The sequence below is a fragment of the Gekko japonicus genome, unplaced genomic scaffold (assembly GCF_001447785.1).
Source record: "Gekko japonicus isolate JY-2015 unplaced genomic scaffold, Gekko_japonicus_V1.1 scaffold180, whole genome shotgun sequence".
NCBI lineage: Eukaryota > Metazoa > Chordata > Lepidosauria > Squamata > Gekkonidae > Gekko > Gekko japonicus.
In genome coordinates this window covers 342,136-363,100 of record NW_015174278.1, presented here as the reverse complement: position 1 = coordinate 363,100, position 20,965 = coordinate 342,136, and positions in this window count along the sequence as shown.

Sequence of the window (20,965 nt, the reverse complement as noted above, 5' to 3'; positions counted from 1 at the left end):
AACCCACTCGGAATACTTTGCTGGTTACACCAACCTAACTCTTCCCGCGATACTGTTCGTCAGTTTCGGTTTTTCTGCTGCGCACACATCTCCGATCTCACCGCAGGAATGTTAAACAATATGCTTTTTTGCTATTTTATAGCCTTCAATCAACTATTTCTTTGCCGGAATCAGAGTTCTGGGAATATTAATTCTTTATCCGCTCAACCGCTTAATTCAATTTGTTTTTTATCACAGTTCAGGTAAGTGGCACGTTTATTGTTATCTACACGATCAAAACGGGTTTCGCATTGCTTCTTTTCACTCACTGTTGTTGCCCATCTTCAAGAGGTCGGCTGATGGAGAATTTAAACCGGTACACCGGCCCGAACGGCTGCTGGAGAGTTGCTCGGCAATTGCCTTCTTCGCGGGAGGAGATCAAAGCCTGTTTCCGCTTCTTCCGAAGCGGAATCACGCCAACCTAACACTCCCTCTTAGGCGCTGCTGCCTGCTTGTCCCCCCCCTCGCTGGGGAGCGATGCGTTGGGCTAGAAACTGCCCAAAATGTCGAAAGCGGCCGTCGCCCACTTCGCACAAAAGTGAAAGTGCATCAGTCCTCCATCTTAGCTCGACCGGAAGCCTCCAGGCCTTGCTCTCCTTCCTTAGCACTTTTACTCTGGGCAAGCCAGCTGCCAGCCAGCCAGAAAGGGTGTGTTTGGCTGCTGCTCAGAGGATGACAGGCACTGCCGAATGGCTACCCATGAGTGGCAGGCTATGACGAAGACCTGTTATGGGCAACAGGCTGAGTGAGCAGCTGGCACCCTCCAGGCACCTCCAATGGCAGCCCCTTGCCAACGTCTAGGTGGGGCCTCGGCCTCTCCCAGAATTACAACTGATCTCTAGATGACAGAGATCAGACCCCTGGAGAAAATGGCTGCTTTGGAGGGTGGACTCTATGGCATTATATCCTGTGGAGTTCCCTTTCCTTCCCACATGCCACCCTCCCCAGGTCCTGCCCCCAAATCTCTAGGAGTTTTCCAACCCAGAGTTGGTTACCCTAGAAGCTGCAGCCACTGTTTCCAGTCTGGACCCTCAGCCACCCTGGATGACAGTCAGGGAGGAAAGGTCTCAGTGGCACTCAGGAGGCAGAACTGCCAGTGGCAGCCAAACTGAGGCCTGCTCACCCCCTCAGCTCTCCCCACTGGTGGTGATTGGTGAGGAGGGGAAATTTTCATAGAATCATAGAGTTGGAAGGGACCTCCAGCATCATCTAGTCCAGTGGTTCTCAACCTTCCTAATGCCGTGACCCTTTAATACAGTTCCTCATGTTGTGGTGACCCCCAACCATAAAATTATTTTCGTTGCTATCATAAGACCATCGCAAATTTGTGTTTTCCAATCGTTTTAGGTGACCCCTGTGAAAGGGTCGTTCGACCCCCAAAGGGCTTGTGACCCACAGGTTGAGAACTGCTGATCTAGTCCAACCCCCAGCACAATGCAGGAATTTCACAAATACCGTCCCCTCCACACCCACAGTGACTGCTGTTCCAAGCCCAGAAGATGACAAAATATCTCCAGGAGGTTTTAACAAGACTTGCATCTTTATTGCTGCTGGTTACAGGAAAGAAGCTGCTGCCCCTCCTCTTTCCTTCAGTCCCAGCAAGTTCCGACCCTATTAGCATCTTCTTAAGGCTGTTTGTTTTTGTTCCACTGTGCATCACCATACACTTACCAACACTGAGTCCTGCCTCCAACATTCTAAACATTTTGCTGTTCCTCTCCCCCCCATAGCCAGTCAGAATGCAAAGCCATAGACTCCACCCTCCAAAGCAACTATTCCCTTCTGGGGAACCATCCTTGCCAATCTCCAGGTGAGGCTGGAGATCACTCAAAATTACAACTGTTCTTTAGGTAGCAGAGATCAGTTCCTCTGGAGAAAATTTTTATTTATCTTTTATTTATTTATCCTTAGATTTGTATCCCGCCCTACCCCTGAGGCTCAGGGTGGCTAACAAGGGCACAATGTGCCAAAATTAAAACAATAAAAACACATAATATAAAACAGTAAAATACAATAACAAAATTAGACACAAGATGGGTAGATCTTAAACCTAACGGTAGCTTTACCAAAATCTATCATCCACTTCGTGCAGGGGCACCTCGCCCCCCAAAGGGACCAGATAGTCTTGGTGATGGTGCAACGGTGCATAGGTGGCAATGATGGAGTACTAGTGGCGGCAGCTCCTACTCAAAGGCCTGGCGGAAAAGCTCCGTCTTGCAAGCCCTGCGGAACTGAGAAAGATTCCACAGGGACTCAGTGTCATTATACCCTGCTGAGGTCGCCACAGCAAATTGACACTGAGTGTCCAAGGCCGGGGCGCCTACCCAGAGCCTCTTTCTAGAGGTCGTTGTATTTATTTCCACAATGGGCTTTTTTCCTAGTAATAATAATAATTATTAAATTCTCCTAATTTCTCATCTGTTCTCAATTAACCCTTCTCAAATTCCCAACATTCTTTTTATAAACCATAGAATACTCATTTTACCTCTAACGTTACCTTTCTTTCCTAATTCTTTAGCCAGCTTCACACTCTTTGGCATTGCATTGTATTCTGCTTTCAACCCATCTCTACACCTACAGATCATCGCCTTCCAGATAAGGGCTTGCTTTCCCCCTTTTAACTGAATGATGCTATTCATACTGACTTCAGCAGCTTTTCCATGCCCTTGTGGAACCCCAACACAGACACAGCCCCAGTGTTATCTCTCTGACCAATTCCTCACAAGAAGCTGTGCCGCCCTCGCTCTTCTATTTTCCCTGCTTGCATTGGTCAATTTCACACTATTCGCTGCGCAGCTGCATTTTGACCCACAGCTCCCCCCGATTTCCTCCGCGTCTTCTCGGCCTCAAAAAACAAGGATCAAGAAGATGTGTGGGAAATGGGGGGGGGGGGGAGCTGCGGGTAAAAATGCGGCCGCTCAACGAATAGTGTGAAATTGACCTCTCTTTTCTGAATTTTCAAGGGCTGGAGGTTGGAGATAGAAGGACATGTCCGAGAAGTCTGTAGTAAAGTCAAATGTGGCACCCTTATCAGTCCTTTCTTTTGGTCAGCTTCCCCCACAAGCAACCTGCTTCCTTCCTGGTGGTGAGCAACTGTTCTTTTCTGCATCTGCTGCAGCAACTGCTGAATGGATGTTTAGTCATCTGGAGAGAATGCCTGTGTGCTCTTTTCCCAGCTGGTCTGTGCTGTGGTGGGCTTTGTTTTCTCCTCTCCCCTTCTCTTTGCCTTATCGTGAAGCTGTTTCCTGAGAGGGCCGAAAAGAATGGACAGAGAGCATGAGTGGAGTTTATCCATGAGTTCCACCCTGGGCTCCCTACACAAAGGCCTTGTTATCGTGCCCGTAAACCTTGTATGGAAGGGGAAAAGGCCAGGCAGAAACAAAGAGGGAAATCATGGAAAACGAAGAATGAAATCAGTGATGGAAAGAGATGCTGATACACTCAGCGCCGGATTGTAGTTGGTGGCTCCTCAGAAAAATACAAGATGAATAGGAAGTAAAGGCCAGCCCCCACCCACCGAGTGGAGGCTGCATAGGGTTGCCAACCTCCAGGTTGGGCCTGGCATTCTCCCAGAATGCCAACTGACCCCCCCCCCCCGACTAAAAAGACCAGTTCCTCTGGAGGGAATGGCAGCTTTTGAGGGTACACTCTGTGACATCACATCCCAACTGAGCTCTTTCCCCAAACTCCACCAACTTCCCCGGGCTCTTCCTCAAAATCTCCAGGAATTTCCCAACCCATAGCTGGCAACTGTATAATCATAAGGTGCCTGGATCCTGTGCCACTTATGAAAGCTGTACAGCAGGGCCAGCCCCAGGCAACGTAGCGGTCTCTGCCTACTGTGAAGACTCCTCAGCTGCACATAAATTGACCCAATGAAAAAAGTAGCCTAATAAGCCCTGAATTTGCACTTGGAGCACAGAACACTGAACATAGCTGAGAGGCCATTTCCACATGGGTTATCTGCAACTTCCCCCATCCAGTTCCCCACATTCATGCACTTCAAGGGTCTCCCTGGCTTTCCCCCAGTCTTTCTCAAACCTGCTTTGTTGCTGATATGTTTTGGGAAAGATTGCAGTAAAGCCCGAATGGCTGCTGGTCCAGTTGGAAAGTATAGATTGCCTCGTCCACATTGTTGTGTAGTGGGTTCTTTGCAGGAAAGCTCAGTGATTCAGCAGAGTGATCAGCTCTGTTTATTAGCACATGTACACACAACACTGAAACAAGCCCGCGATGTCCTGTATTTATTTGGTCCCTAACCAATCTCTAATTAGCTCTCCTCTTCCTACTGGTGGGTTTGAATGTCCACCTAGGGATCCTGTTGGTGTTACTAGGATCCTTGGTCCTTTTGTTATTCAGGACTAAGCTCTGACTGAGGCGCTGGCTACCTAGTGACTCTCTGTGGACACAACACACATCATGGCAGCCATTTTCCCCAGCCCTGTCCCCACCAAGGCCATTTCTTCCCACCACCTCATGGGGGATTTTTGTTTTTAAGCAGGCCACATGGAAGCCTGTGCTCTGTTGGCAGCTGCACCAGCAATAGGGAAACCACACAAGTCTGTTTTCGTGTGGAAACCACCTCACTTAAAGGAAGAAAAGCAAAGTAGGGAAATTTGCCCAGTAATGCAGAGCTTATCACAGTGTGGATCTCAAGCTGTGAGTCAAGACCCAAAAGTGGGTTGCAACTCTCTTGCAGGTGTGCTGTGAAAGCCAGAGAGAGGAACAGGGTGAGCTGGGACAGGCATCTTTGGGAGGCTTGATGGCAAATGCGGGGGTTGCCTATGTGTATAATGTATGAATGGCCATGAAATACAGCCAGTAGCTCAGCAATGCAGCCAATTTATGGTGCCTCCATGCGGTTTTCAAGGCAAGAGATGAACAGAGGTGGTTTGCCATTGCCTGCCTCTGTGTAGCAACCATGAACTTCCTTGATGGTCTCCTTTCTCACCAGGGCTAACCGTGCTTAGTTTCCAAGATCTGACAAGAATGGCTTAGCCTGGGCTCAGTAAAATATAAACTTGGTCAGTATTAAATGTTGTGAGAATCTTGTATTTTATGTCGGGGAGGGGGAAGTAGAATACCTTTACTTTGCAAGAGGTTCCTGAGAAATACCGTAATTTTAGAAGTGGATCCTGCTTCCAAGCATTTGATAATCCATGGCTTATAAGATCTCAGAGGGGAAAATGGGTCATGCAGATATTGAAATTGGCCCCCCCCCCAACTATACTTCTCAGACCATTAGCTTGTGGTCTTTTTCATTGCTAAACATGCTAAACAAGCTTCCGTTTAGGCTTAGCATCCTCATTATTCCTATTATCACAAGCAAGAGTTCTTTAACGGTCTTCATACACTACAGGTGTGTCTGTCTGTCTGTCTCTCTTTTTGCCTTCAAGTTGCAGCCAATTTACGGTGTTCTCTGCCCTCTTCAGGGTTATTGAGGCAAGAGATGTTCAGAGGTGGTTTGCCGTTGCCCGCCTCTGCATAGCAACCATAGACTTCCTTGGTGGTCTCCCATCCAAATACTAATCAGGGCCAACTCTACTTAGCTTTCAAGACCTGAAGAGACTGGGCTAGTCTGGGCTATAAATAACCCCTTTTGTCCACATTTTTGTCCTCTGGGGATACTTTAGGGATGCCTTTGAAATATCTCATTAGTGTGTGCTAGAGTTCTTGAGATTTCCCTGGATCCCTAGAAATTAAATATTCCCTGGATCTCTAGCAATTAAATCTTTGAATGAAAGACCAATATATCTTGACACCAGAGAACAGTCATGAAATGCCAGCCTAGGCCCCAAATGCCAGTGTACTGCTTCCCTGTCCCCTGAGATACAGTATGTGAAGGTTGCCATGGAGAATTGTATGGAAACTCATTCTTTCCGGATTTGAACACAATTTTCTTGAAGTTCTGTTTTTCTCCTTGCACAGGTATTTTTATAGTGGGGAGGATTAGGGTTTATAGATAGTAACTCTTGGTATGGGGCAAGTGATGGTGCTTGGGGGGGCAACAGTGGGAGGGTTTCTAGTGTCCTGGCCCCACTGCTGGACCTCCTGATGGCACCTGGTATTTTTGGCCACTGTGTGACAGAGTGTTGGACTAGATGGGCCATTGGCCTGACCCAACATTGGCTTCTGTTATGTTCTTACTAGGAATAAGACCCGTTGTGGAAATAAATACAACAGGATCTCGAAAGAGGCTCTGGGAGAGTGCCCCGGCCTTGGTCACTCAGTGTCAATTTGCTGTGGTGACCTCAGCAGGGTATGACACCACCATTTTCACCAGAGGAACTGATCTCTGCTACCTGAAGAACAGTTGTAATTTTGAGTAATCTCCAGCCCTCACCTGGAGATTGGCAACAATGTTTCCCCATGATGGAATGGCTGGTTTGGAGGGTGCAGTCTATGGCATTGTACCTGTCTGAAGTCCCACCCCTCCTGAAACCTCACCCTCTCCAGGCCCCATCCCTCAAATCTCCAGGAATTTCCTACCTGGAGTTGGCAACCTTATCTCCTTCCCAGCCAATCATCAACTTACCTTTATTTCCCACTCACTCTCAGCTTTCCACACACCCCTGCAGCCTCTACCGTGCTCTGAAGCCCTGACTGCTACGTCACATTGGCTGTCATACAGGGGCCATCTCAGCAGGATATAAGGACACAGAGTCCACCATTTTCTCCAGGTGAACTGATCTCTGCCATCTGGAAAGCAGTTGTAATTCTGAGTGATCTCACCTGGTGATTAGCAACAATGGTTTCTCCCAACAGGCACTAAGGGTACCTTAGAACACATTTTACCTCAGAACAGCAACAGCAAACTGTTTATAATATTAGAGGCAAAGGCCTCTAATGACCTCTGTGCTCTGAGGCAAAGGCCAATCAGGCCACATATGCAAATAACCTCTGTGTTCTGACTGGCTATGGGAGGGAGAGGAATAGCAAACTGTTTAGAATGTTGGAGGCGAGACTCAGTCAACGCAGCCAGTGGATAGGGACAGCTTTTGAGTGACAGATCACGGAGCCAAAGGCTGTCGATGCCGTGTGGAATGTTCAGCAGCATGCCACCACCAACAGAGAATTATTATGTAGAGAGATGTTCTCTTAGGGTTGTCAACCTCCAGGTGGGGCCTGGAGATCTACCAGAATTACAACTGACTTCAAGGCTATAGACATTAGTTCCCCTGGAGAAAATGGCTGCTTCAGAAGGTGGACTCTGGCATAATACCTCACTGAGGTTTCTCCCTTTCCCAAACTTTGACCTCTCCAGGCTTCACTTCCAAATCTCCAGGAATTTTCCAACCTGCATCTTGCCACCCTAGTGATGTAGTGGTTAGGTCATTAGATGAGGAGCTGGGAAACCCATTTCACAGGTTTGTTGTGAGGATAAAATGGAGGAGAGAGAATGATATTATGATTTGCTTTAGGGGAAATGGGGTATAAATATCTAAGATAAATAAAGACACCCTGGAAACAAACAACCTCTGGCAAGTATGCTCCAGTTTTAATGATTCTTCCCTTTGTATACAGGGGGAACTAGGGGTTGCTGATGTCTTGGAACTGCAACTGATCTCCACCATCCCCTGGAGAAAATGGCTGCTTTGGAGACGTGCCCCAGTGGGATCCTTCCCCACCCCAAACCCTGTTCTCCCCAGGCTGTACCCAGGAATTTCCTAGCATGGAATTGGCAATCCTGGGGGAACTGAGGCTGAGTGTCAACAAAACCATTTTATTGCTTAGACTGTGTGTCTGCTAGGGTTGCCAGCCTCCAGGTGAGGCCTGGAGATCTCCTGGAGCTACAACTGATGTACCGACTACAGAGATCAGCATGAGAAAATGACTCCATTGGAGGGTGGGCGCTATGACATATCTCACAGAGGTCCCTCTCATCTGTTCCCATGGAGCCACTTAAGATGGCATTATTAAAGACTCATTAATATTGCTATGCTGCTAAACTGTGAAGAGTGTGTGCCAGGGCAATGGACAGAACTGTGGTCCCCTGAGAAGTGCCCAATGCTGGACTATTGACTGTGCCCAAGCCAGATGCCAAGCCAGATAGAGCCAGTGACTACAGAGAACTTCTGCCCCTGGAACCCTGAACCAGCTCAAGGACTGTGATGCAGCCCAGCAGCCCTGGACTCCATGAACACAGAAGCAGTAACAGACCAGAGAGGGAAGATATGCCTTGACAGAGGACACATGTTTCTGCAAGCAGCCATGATGGAATCTCCTCTCCACCACGCAGCACCCTACTCTCCTCCCTCCCAAGTCATTCTCAAACAATGACTGTAGCCCAGCTGAAGACAATAACAGTGATTAAGGCTTCCTGCTGTCAGAATCCTGGTTAAATCAGTTCTCAACACCATTCACTTCGAAGAAAGTTAAGTTTATTGAGACATTGATAGATAACATACTGGACACAAGCTTTGTTAGGGCTGAAGGTGAAAGCGCGAAGATTGCAGATATATTGTGTTCAAGCAAAGGCACTAAAGATCAGGACCCAATTACCCCATGGTATTTGCCTCACAGAAATAAGAGTCAACTACACCCCCCCCCCCAAGCACGTACCCATCTGCAGAAATAAAGCAGAACAACGGGTCTCTGCGACACAGTGTCTGGCATATCAACGCATTTAGGAAAGTGAAAGCATTTCGGTCTTCACATCCCTCTCCCCCTCCTCCTTCCTCTATGGCAGGCGAACTATAAAATGCATAGTGAGCCTGACGCCTGACACCCATCCAGATAATGCCTCTCCCTAGCACCGGATCATTAATGTGAAGCACCCAACCAGCAATGTGAATGGATACCTACACCCTTTCCTTTGTCTTACCCCCTTCTCCAAGAGATGTTACTCCCTGTTGACCATTATGTCTACGTTGCCCAACCATCATTTCTTTTGTATTGTCCTGTGCTAGTATTGTGTTAGTTTCAAACTTCCTGGGAACCTGTGACCACATGGCCATCTGCTTCAGGTCACAAATTTGGCTATTTAAGGAGAGCCTTGTGCCTTTGCTCTCTCTCTTGTTCTTGAGCTTCCTACTCCCACCCCACCTTTAGGTTCCATCCCTGATCTGTTTGGAGTAGCTCCATGTGTATCGCTGGCTGGTACATGATCCATTCCCTAGTTCTCCTTTCTTATCTGTTGCAAGGTCTACTCATCTCATTGGACAGGTAACATATCACCCCCTCAACTAGGGATGTGTATTCGGTTTGGCTGAGCCGAAAAACACCCCGCATAATGCCAATGCAGCATTATTCGGGCTCCCTAGAAGCCAAATCAGATTCACTGATCTGACTCTGCTTCCCAAAAAAGTACTGCCGTATAGGTTCCGGTTCCGGGCGGCGACGAAAGCAGACGTGAACAGCAGCAGCTGAACACAGAATGCTATTTCTAACAGTCTAAACTGAACAGAACAACGTTCACAAAGTGACTCTCTGGAGGAGGCTCACTAGCAAGAAGCTTTCTTTGCAGCCGGAGGGGTTTGGCACGCCTATCTGGAATAACAAAGGTGCTTTGGAGCAAAGACTGGATAGGACGCCTGACGCAAGCCGGGCGGAGAGACGCGCCTACAGAGCCAGTGAGAACCAACTGAGTCAACAACCTGTACAAAAGGAATAAAGCCAACAGCCGAAGCTAAGTACCTTACTTAAAAAACTCAGAATAAAACTTCTGTTTAATAAGAGAGACAAATAGGTGGGCGTTTAATGGTTTTAATGGTGGAGCTCAATGACGGGGAATAAGGGAAAGGCGAGACTACCACTTTAAGGCGGCCATTTTCATTTGTCCTAATCACGAAAGTGTTAAAGGAAAAGAGCTTATAAATCTGAGAATAGCTGTAAAAAATAAAAAGCACAGTAGGTGGGAAAAAAAAGCCTCCTGACTCACTGTACTTCTATCTTCTATCTTTTCTCGTTATACGGCAGGGAGCTGCGGAGCCGGAGACGAGCCGGAGCCGGAGCCGGAGACGAGCCGGAGATGTGGGCGGTGATCGGGTCGAGAGAACTCGGACCCGGGAGAGGCCAGGAGACAGATTGGAGGCGAGCCGGACCGGGTGCAGCTTGGAGCGGCGGGTTTTGCCGGAGCAGATCGATCGCTGGGGGACGTGCGGCGTGAGAGGGAGCGGAGAGGAGCAGACCAGCCCGTGGGGGCGTGAACGTGTGGGTGGAGCCGGAGGAGGATCCGACAGAGAGACAGCAGACGGAGCTGGAACGAGGCCGCAAAGGAGAGGCGCATAGATCCGAGCAGCCGAAGGGCCGAAGAGCCGAGCAGAGGAAAGAGATAGAATCAAGATCTCTTAAAGAGACAGGACAAATAGGACAAACAAAAACAATAACAGTGTTTAAAAAAAAGATCTGGCATAAAGTGAAAATATACAAAAAGTAGAAGTGGTGGAAGGGACATACAAGAACTGTATAAACGTGACTTAGGGGGTGAAATAAAAAATAGAACCTACAAGACCTTTGAAAGAAAGAGGAGACAATAAAACAAAATAAAATAAGGGAAAGGAGAAATAGGAAATTTTTGAAGAGTGGGAACGTTTGGGACATAAAACAGAATTTAAGAAACTTAGGTGAAAGAAAAATTAGCATAATAATAATATTGAGAACTGTATATTTTGCTGGCATATAATCTGAATAGAAACAATTATAAACTGCAAGCTGTAAATAGCTAACAACAACAACAACACGAATGGCCACTGGAAGCAGTGGTGCTTCTGGAATAAGACGAACGTCTATAAAATCACCTGGGCAAAGCACCATACAAAGCCAATTAAAAATGACGACAACAACACCGATCAGTGCTAAAGATATCAAAGAAATAATGCAAGAATGCTTAGCAGCTTTTGCAGAAGTGACACTCCCTCCGTTAATAAAGAAAGAGACAGACCTAATAAGACAGGATGTAACGTCAATGCAAAACCAGATCCAAAACCTAACACAACAACTCACAAGGGAAACGGAAGAAATCAAATCACAAATAAAGGATAATAAACAAGAAATACTCAAAATAGCAAATGCAAATAGTATAATGGAAGATAAAGTGAAGGAGATGGAATCAGATGTCCAAGAAGTTATAACAAGAACAGAGGATATAGAGGGGGCCCTGATGGGACTGGAAATGGACAAAGCAAACCTGATAATTAGGTGCCAAAATGTCCCAGAGAGCATTGGGGAAAAGCTAAAAGACGAAATGATCAAAAACATTGCAGAGCAATTGAAAGTTGGTACAGAAGAGGAAATAGAACAGGAACTAGACCAAGTATACAGGAAAAATAGTTCCTATGCAAGAAAACACAAAGTCCCAAGAGAGGTATACTTGAAATTTGTAAAGAAAAACATGAGAGATAAAATATTAAGAGAAGCAAATGTGACAAAAGTTAAAATACAAGAAACAGAAATAAGATTCCTGAAGGAAATACCCTGGAGAATTCGAGAGAAAAGACACCCCTATTCAATGCTAGCAAATCTGCTTAGAGAAAATGACATTCAGTATAGATGGTTGGTCCCAGAAGGGGTCCTGTTTACTTTTGAAGGAAGACGCCAGAAGATTGATTCGATTTTTAAAGTTGAGGATTTTTTGGAACGGCATGGTGGAAAGCTAGGATGGCAGAAAGAAGAACAAACCGAGACGGAGGAAGAAGAAGAAGGAGAAGGAGAAAGAGAAGAAGAGAGAGCGAAAGATGAGACGGAGAAAAGAGGGAAGGAAAAAATAGAAAAACGACAAAGGCCTAAAAGAAACTATTTCACTCCATCTCATATAATAACTAGATATCAACAAAAAGCAAGAGAACAAGGGAAAAAAACAAACAAAAAGTAGGCCAAAAATACTAAAAAAGGGAAATGGAAAAGCAAAAACCACTTAAAGTAATATCGGTAAACGTGAATGGTCTTAATAGCCAAACTAAAAGAAGGAAAATCTTCCATCAACTTAATAAAATTCAAACTGAAATAACATGTATACAAGAGACGCATATAAAAGAACAAGATCAAAAATATTTGGAGAATAAGAAATTAGGTAAAGTCTTTGCAGCCTCAGATTTGGTGAAAAAAAGGGGAGTAGCAATCTACGTTAAAGAATATCTTAATCCCGAATTGGTCCACGCTTCAAAAGACGGAAGAATTGTAGCAGTTAAAGTTACAAGGCAATTGAAAAAACTTCTGATAATAAACATTTACGCTCCCAATCAAAATCAAGAACAGTTCTACAAAAATTTAAGAAAACTTCTAATCACATCTAATGAACCAGAAATCTGTATAATGGGTGACTTTAACGCAGTATTAGACCGAAATAAAGATAGAAAAACGCAAACAAGAAGTAAAAAGTCCAGAAATAATTTACCAAATGAATTCTTAGAAATAGCGGAGGAATTTAGTTTAGTAGACGCATCAGAAACTCCTATAAAAATTGTATGGGACGCTTTTAAGGCATATCTGAGGGGCTGCTTCATCAATCAAGAGGCGTGGAAAAAGAAACAAAAAAGGAAAGAGTATGAGCAATTAACGATGCAAATTAAAAAAGAGGAAGATATCCTAAAGGGATCAAGTACAGGGTTAAAAAAAGTAGAAACAAATCTCAGAATATTACATCACCAGATGAACTTAATATTGTCTAACGAAATTGCAAAAAATCTAGAATTTGCTAAACAACACTTTTTTGAAAACGCCAACAAGCCAACCAGGTGGCTGGCATATAGATTAAAGAAACAGGAAGAAAGGAAAATTATAAAAACTCTTAGAGATAGAGAAGGAGTTGAAAGACATAAAATTGAAGATTTAAAGAATATAATAGAAGACTTCTATGGGAAACTATATCGACAAGATAAACAAGAAACGGAGGCGATAAAGAGATACCTTGACCTTACAAGCAGAAAAACTTTTAACAATGAACAAATAAGAGCCTTAAACGAACCTATAACAGTGGATGAGATTACAGAAGCAATAAAGAAAATGAAAAAGAATAAATCCCCAGGACCAGACGGTATACCTATAGAGATCTACCAAAAATATGAAGAACAAATCAAACCAATATTACAGGGGAAACTCCCGAATCTTGGAACCAAGCTATAATATCCCTTATACATAAACCAAACTCAGATAACCGAGATATAAAAAACTATAGACCAATTTCCCTACTAAACTCAGATTATAAAATCTTCGCCTCAATATTGGCAATGAGAATGAAGATAATACTAAATCAAACAATACACCAAGATCAAGCGGGCTTCCTTCCAAGAAGATACCTCAAAAGCAATATTAGAACAATATTAAACATATTAGAATACTATGAGGAACACCCAGACAGGGAATTGGCGCTAATATTCTTGGACGCTGAAAAAGCGTTCGATAATGTAAATTGGGAATTTATGTTTCAAAAATTGGAAAAATGGAACTGTGGTAAGAACTTCTTAACAATGATTAGAGCAATCTACAGCAAACAATTAGCCAAAATACAAATTAATAACGACATGACACAAGATATAGAAATACAAAAAGGCACCAGACAGGGCTGCCCCCTATCTCCACTCCTATTTATTTTTATCTTGGAATCTCTTGCAGAACAGGTGAGGGAAAACGCTGCAATAAGAGGCTTACGAATAAAAGGTGAAGAATTTAAACTACAAGCATATGCGGATGATCTGGTTTTTATCCTAGACACCCCATTGGAACCAATTACTGCCTTAATACAAGTAATAGAAGAATATGGGCAAATGGCTGGATTGAAAATTAATTATAATAAAACTAATATATTGATGAAGAACTGCTCGAATTTACAGAAAACAAAGATTCAGGAGTTATCTAAAATGAAAATAGCGAAAAAGGTTAAATACTTGGGCATAATGATGTCAAATCGAAATATTACCTTAGTGAAAGATAACTACAATAAATTACTTGAAGAAACTAAGAAAGATCTAGAAAGGTGGAAAGATCTAAAGATCTCAATGATGGGCAGAATTGCAGCCGTAAAAATGAATATTCTACCTAGATTTATATTTCTAGCACAAAACTTACCTGTTCTAAGAAAAAAATCTCATCTTAAAGATCTAGAAAAAATATGTAACAAATTTATATGGAACAATAAGAAATCAAGAATAAATAGCAAATATATGCAAGATAAAAAAGAAAGGGGTGGATTTGGAGTACCAAATTGGAATCTGTATTACAAAGCGGCAGCACTTATGTGGATTAAGGAATGGATAACGTTAGAAGACACTAGGTTGCTCAAACTTGAGGGTCATAACTTTGTTTTCGGATGGCATAAATATATCTGGTATGAAGAAGGAAGAATACCAAAAAACTTTGCAAATCATACGATACGAGGAGCTCTAATAGGAATTTGGAAAGAAGTAAAAGCCAAATACTATTTAAAAACTCCCAAATAGGTGGCACCGATGGAAGCGATAACAATGACGACGTTCTGGGATAAAAGTAGGAATGTTACCTACGAAGATTTACTAGACTCCAGCGAGAACTTAAAAACTGCTGACCAATTAGATAAGCAAAAGATGAAACCCACCTGGTGGGACGTCATGCAGTTAAACTCAAGGTATAATGTAGACAAAAAAAAGGGGTTTCTATAATGAGAAAAACGCTTTGGATAGAATATGGCTATCCTCAAGCGATAAATTGGTTCAAAAACTGTATAGATTATTAATGTCTGACTATTTAGCTGACGGAGATATTAAGAAAACAATGCTTGCCTGGTCTAAAGATATACAATACACATTAGAGGCAGAACAATGGGAAAAAACATTGAACTCAATAAAGCTTATGCGGGCCATACCGTATAAAGAGAACATTTACAAAATGTTCTATAGGTGGCATTGGACACCGGAGAAAATTTCAAAATGCTACAATACCCCCAATAAAAACTGTTGGAAGTGTAAAAAGAATGTTGGAACCTTTATACATATGTGGTGGAGGTGCGAGAAGGTACAGAGATACTGGGAAAAAGTATTTAGGATGTTAAATGACATAATAGGGGAGCCGGTACCCTTTACACCTGAGATAGCTTTACTAAATATGCTCCCAGGAACTTATGCGAAAACAAATAAATATGTAATTGTATATTTGCTTACGACAGCTAGACTGTTATTAGCCAGTAAATGGAAACAAGAAGATTTACCCTCTAGAAAAGAAAATGTTATCAGTGGTTGAAATGGACAAATTAAGTTTGATACTGAAAGGCAATAGTAAAGAAACCTTTGAAAAAAGATGGAAAAGATTCTATGTATGGCTAGATAATGAGAACTATGAATGACTCACAAGTATGATAAATGTAACTTGTAGATATAATGTATACTGAAAATCTTTAAATAAACTTTGGAAGAAAAAAAAAAGTACTGCCGTATAGAAACCAAATCTATTCAGCTTCTATATGGCATCCCCCCCCCAATACATCACTTTCCCAGTGGACTGGCAGGTCAGTTGGGGAAGCAAGAGGAGGAAGAGCAGGTCAGTTTCCCTCTCCTTCACTTAGCCAGCTAGAGAAGGGAGAAAAGATGGGGAGGCATTTAAACCCCCCCCCCCCATATTCAAGCCGGGGGGGGAAGGCTCCCATCATTGAAAGGAAGGCAAATTGCCTTTCCTTCAATGAAAGGAGCCTGCCGCCTCTGTGGTGCGACTCCAGAGACTGAGGGGGTTTAACTTTTAAACCTGGGAGCCTGCCAACCAGCAGGAATCTGGGGTGTGTGTATTTTTATAATTGATCCAAATAAATTCAGAAATACCAGTAATTCCTGAACTCCTGTATCATACTGATACTGAGATTTGGGAATATTGGCAAATAATGATATTTTTTGGATTTGGTATATCCGAACCCAAAAAATACTGGATTTATTTTTTGTGCACACCCCTTCCCTCAACGACAGGGGTCATTTCGTAGAAAAAGAGCTAGGGGAACTCATTAGCATAATTCATTAGCATATACCACACCCCCTGACATCACCGGAAGTGTGTCATAAGGCCACACTCCCTGACATCACCGGAAGTGTGTCATAAGGCCACACACCCCGCCCCCAACGGTCCCGGCCGCTGCCGCCGGCCTTGCAGCTCCACTGCCGAGCCCCATGAGGGGTCCGGCGGTGGACCTGCAAGGCCGGCGGGAGTGCAAGGAAGCCCCGCGAAGGCCCTCCCTGGCCCCAGGCAGGCAGGGGTGGGGAGAGGCAGGGAGGAATCAACTTATCCTCCCTCTTCTCCTGCCTCCTCCTGGCTGAATGAGGGCCGGAAGCGGGGCGGCCGGAAGCAGGGGGAGGGGCTTCGTCATGTGCCCTGCCCCCCGTACCTCACCTGGGGGAACTGCGATCCCCCGCGATCCCCCCGAAATGACCTCTGCTCAACGATATTCCTGCTAATGCGAATGTTGCTATCCTTTCAGCTCTGCATTCCTAGTCATGTATTGCATGTGTGAATGCTTGATTATTGTTTGTATGCCTGAGAACATTTAGTAAAGACATTTATTATTTTAGCAACACAGTCTCCTTGTCTATTCATGGGCTCTGGGAATTCTGACTCCCGTGTACACAGGTTATGATCCCATATTTTATGCCTATTGTCCTTTAATATTCATAATTCCCCAAGCTTATTAATTAAATAAGGCAATTTGGTTAACACATCCCCAAGCCCTGCACTTCCCAGGCCCCATCCTTGAATCTCCAGGAATGTCCCAACCCAAAGTTGGCAATTCTAGCAGCTGCTGGAGGGGACCAGTGTTTTGTTTTGTGCCCATCGACTGTTTCAGGTCCTTTCACTTTAAATGATCCTGGTTTGTGATTTCTTGTGGGGGAAGTAAAGGTAGGCAAGTGATTTCAGCAGGGTGACAAATTCTCTGTTACTGCTAAGGGGGGGATCTTTGCGTTCGATTCTTGAGTCCTCTGAACAATTCCAGGGTCCAAGGAAGGCAGAGGAAATGCCCTGTGAAGAGGTGTTTCCACAGACATCTTTGTCAACCCTGGCCAACTGCTGAAGGAGGCCCCTGATGTATTCATTAGCTTTGCTGTCTGTTTTTGCTGCCTGCAAACTAATATTTTCATTGGCAGAACTGGGGGAGGTGGGAGGCAGAACATGCTTCACCCAACATTTCCAGTGAGGTGGAAAACAAGTCCACAAGAGTAGCTTTGCCCCCAGAAACCCTATTCCAGGGAGATCTTTTGCCAAACCTTGGCTGTAATAGATTTCCCCTTCAGTCTTTCCCCTAACTTCCTATTCTTTGTTTTGTTATGACAGGATTCACCCTTGCCTCCCAGGGCTTGGATTCTGGAGTTGAAGTGGCCTCCTTTGCTTTCCAAGAATAACACAGACAGTCATTTTCCAAACACTTTCCAGAGGTTAGTTTAAAGGTCAGGAAAGCGCGGCCCCAAATATGAGAAAGCTACCTTGACCTGAGCTGCATGCTTCCCCCAAAGGGCTTTTGGGCTTGGTAACACTTGAATAAATAACAGTTTGTGGCTGATAAGAACTGTAAAAAGAAAGAAATTGCTGGCTGTCACTTCTGCAAATGTCCAGAGAAGGCACCAAATGAGTCCACACTGTGACTTACCCCTAGGAGAAGTCTGAGGTGGTATAGGTGGTTCTTTCCTACTCCATCTTATTGTCACAACAACCCTGTTTGGTAGCTAGGGCTGCCAGCTTCCCCCTGGCCCCCAGTGGGGGATGGGAGGTAGGGTTGCCAGATCCAGGTTGCCAAACTCCTAGAGATTTGGGGATGGAGGTTGGGGAGGACAGGGACCTCAGTAAGGAACAATGCCATAGAGTCCACCCTCAAAACATCTATTTTCTTTAGGGAAACTGATCTCTGTGGTCTGGAGGTGAGCTGTAATTCTAGGGGATCCCCAGGCCCCACCTGGAGACCGGGATTCCTATGCTCAGCCCAGGCTGAGTGACTGGCCCAAGGTCACCCAGCAGGTGTGCAGATAAGAACATAAGAACATAAGAGATGCCAATGTTGGATCAGGCCAAAGGCCCATCCAGTCCAACACTCTGTATCACACAGTGGCCAGAAATACCAGTGCCATCAGGAGGTCCACCAGTGGGGCCAGGACATTAGAAGCCCTCCCACTGTTGCCCCCCCCCAAGCACCAAGATGACAGAGCATCCCTTGCCCCAGAGTCCCTATCTATACCTTGTGGCTAATAGCCACTGAAGGACCTCTGCTCCATATCTATATATCTAACACCCAAGTTGCCCCCGGAGTGCAGATCGCTAAATCAGCGCTCCGGGGGCAGCTGGGGGGCCGGGGGAGGTTTGTGCACACATGGGCCAGTCCCCACGTGTGCACAAAAATCGTAAATCTTGACAAAAGAATCGGGGGGGGGGGGGTTAAATCCCCCTGAAACTGCCAGAGTGTTCCGTGAGCATGCGCACGAAACGCTCTGTGACCCAGGCTGCCGCCGCCGCCTCTTGGAATGAAGCATGATTTTCTGTTCAGTAAATCCGATTTCAAATTTGCTGATTTCATCACTTAAATTCATCTTTTCCTGCAGGCCCTTTTTTGCAATCAAACTCACCTCTCCCCAACTGCTTTGCCATCCTTGGGTAGAAAAATACACTGGCCTGTAAAAATGAGTTAACATAAGAACATAAGAGATGCCAATGTTGGATCAGGCCAAAGGCCCATCCAGTCCAACACTCTGTATCCCACAGTGGCCAGAAATACCAGTGCCATCAGGAGGTCCACCAGTGGGGCCAGGACATTAGAAGCCCTCCCACTGTTGACCCCCCCCCCCAAGCACCAAGATGACAGAGCATCACTTGCCCCAGAGTCCCTATCTATACCTTGTGGCTAATAGCCACTGATGGACCTCTGCTCCATATGCTTATCTAATTCCCTTTTGAAGCCGTCCATGCTTGTAGCTGCCACCACTTCCTGTGGCAGTGAATTCCAAGTGTTAATCACTCTTTGGGTGAAGAAGTACTTCCTTTTATCCGTTCTAACCCGACCGCTCAGCAATTTCATGGAGTGCCCACGAGTTCTTGTATTGTGAGAAAGGGAGAAAAGTACCTCTTTCTCTATCTGCTCTTTCCCATGCATATCTTATAAACCTCGATCATGTCACCCCTCAGTCGTCGTTTCTCCAAGCTAAAGAGCCCTAAGTGCCTTAACCTTTCCTCATAGGGAAAGTGTTCCAACCCTTTTATCATTTGAGTTGCCCTTTTCTGCACTTTTTCCAAAGCTATAATATCCTTTTTAAGGTGTGGTGACCAGAATTGCACACAGTATTCCAGATGAGGTCTCACCATTGATTTATATAGGGGCATTATGATATTGGCTGATCTGTTTACAATACCCTTCCTAATAATCCCCAGCATAGCATTGGCCTTCTTTATTGCAGTCACACACTGTCTCGACATTTTCAGTGAGTTATCTTCTACAACTCCAAGATCTCTCTCTTGATCAGTCTCTGCCAGTTCAGACCCCATCAACGTGTATTTATAGTTAGGATTTTTGGCTCCAATGTGCATCACCTTGCACTTGGCCACACTGAACCCCATTTGCCATGTTGACGCCCACTTGCCCATCCTTGACAGATCCCTTTGGAGTGCCTCAGAATCCTCACTGGTTTTCACCACCCTGAACAACTTCGTATCATCCTCAAATTTAGCCAGATCCCCTCTCCCAGGCACCTGAATGGCTCCCCACTGCGAAACCCAGCAACCAACATCTTCATTTCTGATTACCCAGGGAAGTGAAATATTTCCTCCCAAATGCAACATGGTTTTCATTTCTTTAAAAGCCTTTCAGAGCATTGCTGTTTCACACACACAAAAAAACAAAATCATGTATTTTTAGTATCGAAGGGATAAAAAGTTCTCTTTGCTGAACAACTGAATGAATCTATGGGTTACATAAAAAGGCACTGAACTCCATCCAACACCATCACAAATCATCCTTCGCTACTTGATTTTTACTGACATTTCCCAAAGGTTTTTTTAAACCAAGTAACCCAAACAACATCGCCCCAACTATCCACTTATTCAGGAACTCTGTAGAGAATGCACATATGCCCTGCAAGGACTTGTATACATGTACAGACAGATCCTGGAGAATAGGTCCATCAATGTCTACTAGCCATGGTGAGTAAAGGGAACTTCCAAGTTCAGAGGCAGCCAACCTCTGAAACCCAGTGCTAGGAGGTAACGTCAGCAGGAGGCCTTGGTCTCTATGTTATGTTTGTTGGTTGTCCTGAGCAACTGGTTTGGCTGCTGTGTGAAACAGTATGCTGGACTAGATGGACTACTGGTCTGGTCCAGCAGGGCTCTTATGCCCTTAAACCTCTTTCTAAGAAAGTGCCAACGCTCATTCAATTGAAAAATAAACACAGAGAACTGGGAGAAATATGGGGTTTAAATCACACATTCATTCAGGTGCACTGAATATAAGAATTATTCAATATATTAAGGGAAGAAGCAAGTGTACAGTGTACATGGATCGTGCATACGTTCACTGTGACATGTGACCAGTAAGGAGGCTAACATTAATTTTTTTCAAGGTTGCTTCTGCACAGAGCCAAGAAAATGCAACAGCAGCAAATGGCATGGGAAGCTGTGGGAATGGCATCCACACTTAGGGTTGCCAACTCCGGGCTGGAAAATTCCTGGAGATTTAGGAGTGGAGACTTGGAAGGGCAGAGTCTGAGGAGGGGAGAACACCTCACTGGGGTATAATGCCCATAGATTCTACTCTCCAAAGTGACATTTTCCCTAGCGGAATTGATTTCTGTCATCTGGAGATCTGTTGAAATGCAAGGAGATCTTCAGGTCCCCCTGGAGGCTGGGAACCCTGCCCCTCAGCCTGCTCTGCTTGCTCTTGTTCCAACTCCCACTTTCCCCCCTTCCCCCATCACACTTGAGCAAAAGTGCAAGTAGGACACCTGTGGCTTTAAGCCATTCCCCTTCCCCCTCACTAGCCATGCTATAACACAACAGTACAACATGA